Raw genomic sequence first — 9,313 nt, forward strand, 5'->3', positions numbered from 1 at the left:
TCCTTATCTCCCTTCCCCCAGACTCCCCATCCATCATTCTCACATGCTGACCCACTAAATGCTCATGCAAGAGGCCTGTTCTTTACACTTGGGTAACACACTCATGACCTCTTCAATTTGTTTTGTTTGTTTAAGTCTAATTGCTGTGAGTATACCTGCCTCCGTCCTTAACAGGGGAGAAGGGAGAGGAAGGAGGTAGGTGAGACATCTGACTGGGTTTTGTTTTGGTACCTGTGGAGAACAGTTTTCTAATGTAGTTTTAGATTTGTTTCCCAGTTTTCTTCCCTGAAGAGGAAGCTTCTTCCCCTCTTTCTTAGCTCCCAATTGCTAAATCAATTTCTCTCTGCTTTGCCAAAAGATCTGTTTTACCATTTATGCAGGAATTTCAATCTGCAGATGGGGATTCTGCCGATAAGAATCAATTAAAACAATTGTCTTTTGCCTATCATATTGCAGTTCTAGGATGTCCGGCACTCTGAGATCTGGGAAAGCAGAGGTAAGCTACAGTAAGCTATGGGTTCTTTAACTGGTGGTGTTTTACATTTATTTTCACAGAACGTTTTTGTATACTTGTGCAGAATGTCAATGAGCAGCAGTGGAGTGATGCAACTGCTGTTGCAGCTGAGAAGCAGAAGTGGAAGTCTATACATGTGAATTGCATTATTAATAAATTTATTTAAAGAGCAGTTTCCCATCATTACAGGTAATTTACCCATTCACCCACAATAATGACACATTTTGAATCCACATGGCAGAATTTTGCAGATTCAGACAAATACATTGCTGACATTCATACCGAGGCTCAAGGTCTGTACATGAGAAATGTGAACACCTCTGCACTTTCCCTAGGTCCTACACTGCTAGCAGTCCTGAGGTTACTGAAGGCTCTCCTAGATTCCAGGAGGTGTGGCTTGCTTGTACACTCCAGGTTAAACCACTCCTTAAAGCTCTCCCAGGTCCATCGTGCCCGTTATATTTACACAAAATGTTTCCCTCAAAGTTTGCCTGTTGGCATTTTTTTAACTCACCAGTTCTTCTTCTGTGACATATGTGGCTTTTGCTCTTTGTGCTACAAGACTTATGTTAGGAATCAGGTTTTAGAACCACTCTGTGGATTTTGATGAGGTGTACGTACAGAAAAAGGTCATTTTGACCTTTCTGACTAGTGAGACTGGACTTCATATTTGTGTTGATTCTTGCTAGTTCCCCACCACTATAGGCAGCTTGGTTAATATGTGTATGAAAGAGATTAAAGGCTGGGCAGGTCATTAACAGCACCAAAGTGACTATATGATAAAATGCAACAAGGAGTGAATAGAAAAGAAGAGCAAAAGAAAGAGGATGCTTGCAGAGTTGCTCTCTTTGGAGTTGATTGCAGGAAACCGAGGTGAGGAATAGGGGGAGACGAGATCGACGGATTGTATCTCAAAGAGCAGCCAGGTATGGAAGACCATAGCCTGTGTTGTTGAGCTCATAGTGCTACCTGTGAGAACAAAGGCAGACTGATGTGAGAGACCTGTGGGGATCAGCCAGCTTCAAAATATGTGTCCTAGAGAGGAAGTGGAAATTTCTGAAAGAATAAAAGGTGGAGGAGAAGAAAGGGAACAGTCATGAAGTGGCTGACTGGAGTGAATCAGAAGATGGAGGGTTGGATAGCCTGAATGGGAACTGTGGGCTGGGACTGAGAACTAGAAATGAGTGATCAGGAGGAGAAGGAGGCAAGAGAAAACTGGAAGAGGGACAAATTGATTGGTGCCAGGCTGTCTTGGCTGCCCAGGAGCTGTGATCCCAGCCTGGTGTGTCCACAACATTGGCAGGTCATGACTTCTTTCACAGTGAATTTCAGTTCCAAGGAGAGTGGCAGTATACTTCTGGGTATGATAAAAGCAGAAACTACCATGAGCATCTGGTAAAAGCATGGGAAAGAGAAAATGGCATGACAAATTCTTGGATTGGGTATCTGGGCACCTAAAAGCCCTTAGGAGCACACTGTGTTCCTGAGATGGGAGTTGGGAAAAGGAGGCTGATGCTTGTGATATTTTAAAAAGGGGGGGTTGACTATGAGTTTGACAGTTAAAATTGTGAAAGCAGCAACTCTTATCTCTCATTGTAGGAGGAACCACATATCAAGATAGCAGCAGAAACTGAATGAGGTTACAGGGAAAAGCAGATCCTCTTACTGTGAATTAGTGACTTCAGTTTTATTCGTTATTATGGGCTCACTGGGAAACGCAGTCCAGTAAAGGGCAAAGTACTACACCTTAACACCAGGGGAATCGACTGTGAAAAGACAACAGATTGACCCAGGGCCTAGATCTCTGATGGGTATAAAAGCCAGGATGAGAAACTTCAAGTGCAGTTCAGTCACAACTTGTTATCTGGTCCCTCATGCAATACAAAGGTGCCATAGAGCCCTTTCCTGTCTTAGTCTCCTCTGCTTTACCTTCTCAGATTGTTCCCCCATGCTTTGCCAGCTCTTCTGCCCTTTCTGTTGTATTTAGGAACCTTCATCTTGCCTCTGCCTTCCATGTCATTCCCTTGCAATACTTCCCCCCACTCAGGAAGATGACACTCTTACCATATGCTGTGTGGTCCCTTCATTAAAACAAACAAACAAACAAACACCTTTCATCTTGCCTTCCACTACAGGTTTCTATGCCTGCCCTTTCTCCTCTTCTGTTTTCCTCCTTCACTCTCTTTATTTCACTTACAGATGTCAGAATTCCATAATTTCATTGCTGGCTAGTAAGACTCAGGTTTGAATCTGTATAACTACTGAATCTTCCTTTTTTTATCAGAAAATTTCCATTGTCTATTTTCACATCCTATTTTTATTTGCTTTCAAGGGTAAGGATATGTTTATGCTGGTTAACCAAATAGATCTATCTGTCATGACGTGTCTATCATTTGCACTCTTTGAGGTATTGTCTTCTAACCAGAATGGCTACATCCTTATTGCCGGCTGGGAATGATTCCTTGATATTGTTTGAGAGAAAGCCTGGGCCAAGGCTGTGCCAGGAACATTTGCAGTGATTTAACAGAGAGGTGACAGAGCACCAGCTCCACTACCTGGCTCTGCTTGTTGTTTACTATTCAGGGTAGATACTGGGGTAGGTGTAGGCTATACTACCCTGACAGGCAAGTTCCCATTCCATTTGCAACTGTAGTTTTTATGCTGTATGCATGTTTAATAACAGCAGAGATGATATTGGTAAACATGAGGAAAGCAATTACAATATTATTAAAAACAAAGTATGTGTACCACGTTTAATTTCTATTCTTTTAAAAGATATTTACTCATGAGGTCTGTATGTCAGTCATTTGTGGTTCAGCACCACAGCCTCTATGACTTTATGGTCCACATGCACTAGACTGGAGTATGGGTCCAGACTGGGAGGGAAGTTGTGGCCATGCATTGCAGTTTGGGGTGTGCCACTTTATGTCTGAGGAGCTCCTGGCAAAAATTATGTCTGCTCTTGCCTTCTGCTACAGGTTCTTACTCATGGTCCCACAGTATGTTCATCATTTGATACCTAAACCCAGTGCTGTCTGAGCCCAGATTCTGTGTGTCTAGTCTCACCTGCCAAGGGGTAAGTCAGCAGCAGGATCCACTCCATGGACACGTGAAGAGAAAGTAGGCAGACTTTGTCAGGCGGAAGTTTTTAAAATGAATTTCAGGAGTGTATGAGACTAATGGAAAGAGGGAGAGCAGTATGTGGAACAGGTATGATACTAGACCTTTGGCACAGACCAAGCTTCAAATGTGTCTTACATGGCCCCCTGAATGTAAGCCAGCTGTAGTGCCTCCTGTCTTATCCCTTCTCCATGTCTCCAGTGTAGGCATGTCCCTTTCCGTTTCTCCACATCCCCACTGTGTCTGGCTTCCACCTGCTTGAGGTCAGTGAGATGAATTAGAGCAGCTTTCAAGTACTTTTGACTTTTAGGAGGCACTGGCCTGGCAGCCAGATTTGGAAGTGCTGAGAATGCTTTGCTGCTAAGGTACCACAGCACTAAGCTGCTTTCCCGTCTTATATCTGGGGCTGTGTCAATCATACCTCAACTGTAGCTCTAGACATGGGTTTTTGATTTCAGTAGCACAATTTTAAAGGTTTTGTCAATAAGAGCCAAACTGAAAACTACCTGAAAGTGAGCTTACAATCAATATCTCCCCAGAGCAGAATATGTTGCACACTGAGTAATAATTCTGATGTTTTCTAGCATTTTCATAACAGAAAAAAGGGTAAGTTTCAACTTCATTGTGTCTGAAGTCAGTGCTAGCATGGAAGGGTGCTACCTCAGAGTAATGTGAATAGATTGAAACTGGAGAAGTCAGAGAACCAGAAACTAGATCACTGGGTGGCAAGATGAAACCCTACTTGGAAAATAAAAAACCTATAATACATATGGGGAAAATTATCTAAAACACATTATTCACCAAGGGAGCCATGGAAGTAGGTAAGCTGAAAGAGACCTAAGTTTGAGAGCGGACAGTAAATTAGACATGAGTTCGCAATGTGTCAGCAATGCAGTTTGGGCTGCATACACAAAGGCACCACATCAGAGAACATGATAATAAACCCTCTCTCTACATGCCTGGTGTGACCACACCTGAAAGTTTCGAGGACTTTGAAGTCAGTGGAGCTGTGCCAATTAACACCAGCTGAGAGCCTGCCTGTTGTGTTTGGTTCTTGTTGCCTTATTACTAGACAGTTATTGACAAATTGGAAGAATCCAGTGCAAAGTAACAAAAATTATGAGGGAGTTGGTAAGGCTGACACATATATGTATATATATATATGTGTGTGTATAAATGATTAAGTGAACTCTATACGAGATATATTCAAATGTTGGGAAGATGTCATTTGTTCAAATTCCAAACAGCTGTCTGGCTTGACTGCAGCTATGCCCTTTGGTGTATAGCCACTAAGGATGCTTGAGGAGTAGCTGGTTGCCAACATTTGCATAAGAACAAAGGTGGTTTTGAACAATCATGGGTATCCATTGTTAATTACAGGGTCTCTTCCTGGATGCATCCCTGTGATTAATCTGTATTTAGGCACCTCAGCAAGAGACCAGATTTTTACATCTGCTGATCACCCACAGTTGTCATGAACTTCAATGCTTCTCCTCTTTGCATGTCTGACCTCTGTTATATAGACGTTAAATATAGATGTATACATCTCAGTGTAGGTGTCTAGATTTGAGTTGCTTAGTGGACAGCAGCTGAAGTTGCCATGAAGATCCTAACATTTTCCATTCCATTATCTATACACTGACCCTGACAACTAATTAGAGCCATTTAATGCCATGTCCCTTGAAAGGAATTCCTGAAGATGAAAGTTCCCTGTCATTCTTTGTAAGACTATCCAGGATCTGATCCAGAGCTCTGGAAGTCAGTGAAAATCTTTCCATTGACTTCAAAGTGTTTTTGACCATTCCTAGATAAGAGCACAAATTTCACTTCTTTCTTTCTCTCCAATTCAGTTCTCTGAAATTGCAGTGTGTGATTGAATCCCTATGTCCCTTGCATAGCTTGCATGCCAGCTCCCTTTAACACCTTCTGTGAAGCTTACAATGTTAAATGACATATTCAGTTGCTGTAGGCATCTTCTTTCAAATCTGGACCCCAGCTGCTTGAGGTCTAACAGATAGAGGACAATGTGAAAGCAAAAATTAATGTATCTAAAGGAGTCGGTTAAGCTAAGCACCTTTAAACGTATGACTGTGAAAGTTATGTAGTTAATCTGGTTAAGGACAGATAAGTTTCATATGGTCAAAACTTGATTTTTTGTCATATTTTGTTGCCACCAGATTATGCCAGAGATTAAAACAGGATTATTTTTCTTTGTATTCCACAAGGAGAATAAAAATACTGGAGCTACCTCTCTGCTGTCCCTAAAATCGTTCAGTCCCTCTGTCATCTAACTGATGCCAACATCTTCCAGCCAGGATTTAGCTATTGAGATCCTATTGTTACTTCTGGAACCATGAGGTCTGCTAGTTTTATTAACATCTGGCATTATTCAAGCAAAAACTGAAGTTGGAGAAGCCGGAATTATCTATTCCAAGTAAGTTGCACAAGTGTTTTTGAAGGAAATTCAGGGGATTCAGGCATACCTCTGGAGCTTGTCTACCCTGTGGACAGTTCTCTCAAAGGGTAGGTTCACAGACACTAATTCTCTCCATCACTGTACAATTCACCTGTGCTGTCAGCTTCCCCACTTGGAGATTTTATTGTACATGACTACAGTAAAAGACATCAGTAACTCATATAGATGTCTAATGAATGTGATTAATCAAGGAGTGGGCACGTTCTCTGGAACGGAATAAATTACATGGAAGAGAAGGCAAATCCAGTTGTCCTCGTCATACCAGCTGACTGGGGAATGGGAAAAGAAAAAGGTTTAGGAAGGCAGAGGTGAGGCCAGTGTGTTGCCCATCATGGGGGAAAAGTAACAGTGTGCCTTGCTAATAAAGCCTGCGTAGAACACAATAAGAAAACCGTTATATGTAGAAACACACTCCAAACACTATAACCACTGACGGAGAGGAAATGAGATGATGGGTGAGTGGAATCGGGGAAAGCACATCTGGCGAATCAAACAGTAACTCTCCATATCAAACAGACGCACGGAGTGCTGTCAGACTCCACCCTGCATTTTGGAGGCTCTCAGGAGCTGCTCTGACTGTGTCAGACAAGCCTGCTTTGTGCTTCTGTACCAGTCCCAGGCACCTATAAGCAGGTGGGATATTAACTGTCACAGCTTCGCAGTACCTTTTTTGAATTAATTCATATCTCCTAGAGGAGTCCTTGGTCCCTGTTGTGAGTCATATATTTTAGCATTTTTATGAGAATGAGTGCCTAGTCCTATAATTTGAAGGAAGTCCTCTTTCAAATATACTAGGAATTATGAAATACTTGTGAAATAATCTGACATGACCTGTGGTGAGGAGCCAGGAACACCTTCTATGGCTGAGGACTTGGAGGTGTCCCTCAGACAAACTCATGTTTAATCTTCAGCAGTGTAGAGCAGAAGAGAAAGGGATAGACAGCACTGGAATGCACTTAAGAGAAATAGATACACACATGAAAGAAAAATGCCTTGATATTTAAAATATTTATGGCCTTAAAAGGGCTGAAAACTGATACTAGCCATTAACTAATAGACATTCTGCCTTTGTGATGCAGCTTACATCCCTAACTAAAACCACATCTCTGCTCTGACTTTGTCTGAAGCCAGGTGCACAGATGATTAAATTTTGGGCCAGTTATAAGGAGAGTGTCTCCATCCTGTCCTCTCCTCTAAGCACACACCATCTGTGTGATACTGATTCATCTCCTTTCACAGGGCTGACATACTGAGCCCATATTCTTCCAGCATCGGTTGTCCTCATACCATCAAGCTGTGCAAATGGAAGGGATCTAAGCTTAAGGGAATAGCAGTCTCTGCAAGTAGGCTTGTGTTGTATTAAGCCAGTATTAACTGCTCTGCTATAACCTTGATGCTGTTCATATGTGTTTTCACAGAAGAAACTTGGGGCTCAAGCTGACCACAGTTGCCAGCTTGCCTTTTACTTCTGTGGGACAGATACTGGGTTCTCTATGTTTAAATGCTATGTTGCTGTGCACTGCCTCTGTTTGAATCTTTACTGCTTAGAAAAGGGAAGATGATGGCTTTGTATTTGAGAGCATATGGATTCCTTGTAATGAGTGGAGGGTAGATTACTTAAGGCATTTTAATTTTATTTTCTGAACAGGATTTCTGAGCCCTTGTTCCTGCGTCATAGGCGTGCTTGTAGCAGGAAATGATAAACCCAGACCCTGCTTCTTTGAGGAAGGGATAGGTGGGGAAAAGGACTTCAAATGCATGTATGTTTTTCATAAAAATATAAGACAGCTACTTTAAGTATGCTGAATATACCAGAGAATAGACACAGGTTCCATTTTTTTTTTAAATTTATTTAGAAGAGAAGACTGAGGGGAGGCCTCATGGCGGACTACAGTTTCCTCACGAGGGGGAGTGGAGGGGCAGGTGCTGAGCTCTGCTCTCTGGTGACAGCAATAGGACCCAAGGAAACAGCTTGAAGCTGCAACAGGGGTGGTTCAGGCTGGATGTTAGGAAAAGGTTCTTCACCGAGAGGGTGGTCAGACACTGGAACAGGCTCCTCAGGGAAGCGGTCACAGCATTGAGCCTGCTGGAGTTCAAGAAGTGTTTGGACAACATTCTCAGATGCATGGTCTGAATTTTTGGGTGGTCCTGTGTGCAGAGCATTTGACCCTAATCCTATGGACAGCACTAATACATGCAAATGTTCTTCAGACTTGGATCCAAAGCTATCAGCCAAGCTTTCTACTCTACCAGATGTTAAGATGCACTAGATGTATTCAAACTTCCATTTCAGGAAGTTCTGCCAAAACAGGGCACTATTGACCAACATTATCCTTCACTCTTTCTTTGTTTCCTCTGAAATGCAAAAATACATTTTCTTCCTCATTTTCATAAGGCTCTAGGAGCTATTTTCAGTTTAGGATGACACCTTGTTGCCATGACTCTGCCCTGTAGTTCTCATCACAGAATATCTCTGGGATGGTGGGCTCAGGGTCAACAATAAGGACTGAGACAATGAATGTGTGCACTTTAAGAAGTGCAGTTGGAGAGCAGAAGAAACATCTGATGGACTCCACAGGTAAAGAAGCTCATCATGGAAGTGCAGCTTCCCACCACCGCATGGTTGAATGCATCTTGCCAGGAGGCAACAGCACACTTTACCCCAGATCACCGACTTAGCTGTTATTTTACATGAGGCTCAAGTGTTGAACAATGCTTAAACATCCAGAAGGATGAGGATGGACCTGTGCTCTCTCTATTTTTCCAGCAGATCATCCAGTAGTACTGCATCAGTTTCCATCTCATAGACTGGATAGAATTTTGGGTGTGTTGGCTTTAGGGCAGACCAGCCAGCAGCCTCTTAAAGCTGCTTTTCTTCCCCCCACATGATTTGTGAAGCTAAAATTCTCCATATCTCCTGCAGCAATTTCAGCCCCAGGGGACCCATTTTGGCAGGATGTGCCCTTCAGTTGAATTCCTGACTCCTCTCTGGATCTGTTTATGCTGGGGCTTATATCCATTCCCCATGAAAATTCCCTAGTGGTGCATACACAGTGCTTGTTATTTTGGCAAGTTGCTAATTCCTTCCTTTCTTTCTTTCCTCCACCACTTCATTAAAACTGTCCTTCTATATGAAGTGCTTGTATAGATTGTGGTCTGATGTACTGATGGTTTAGTGTTCCTTGCCAAACTGTGGTCTTGCT

This window comes from Cygnus atratus, chromosome 1 (assembly GCF_013377495.2).
Source record: "Cygnus atratus isolate AKBS03 ecotype Queensland, Australia chromosome 1, CAtr_DNAZoo_HiC_assembly, whole genome shotgun sequence".
NCBI classification, from domain to species: Eukaryota; Metazoa; Chordata; class Aves; order Anseriformes; family Anatidae; genus Cygnus; species Cygnus atratus.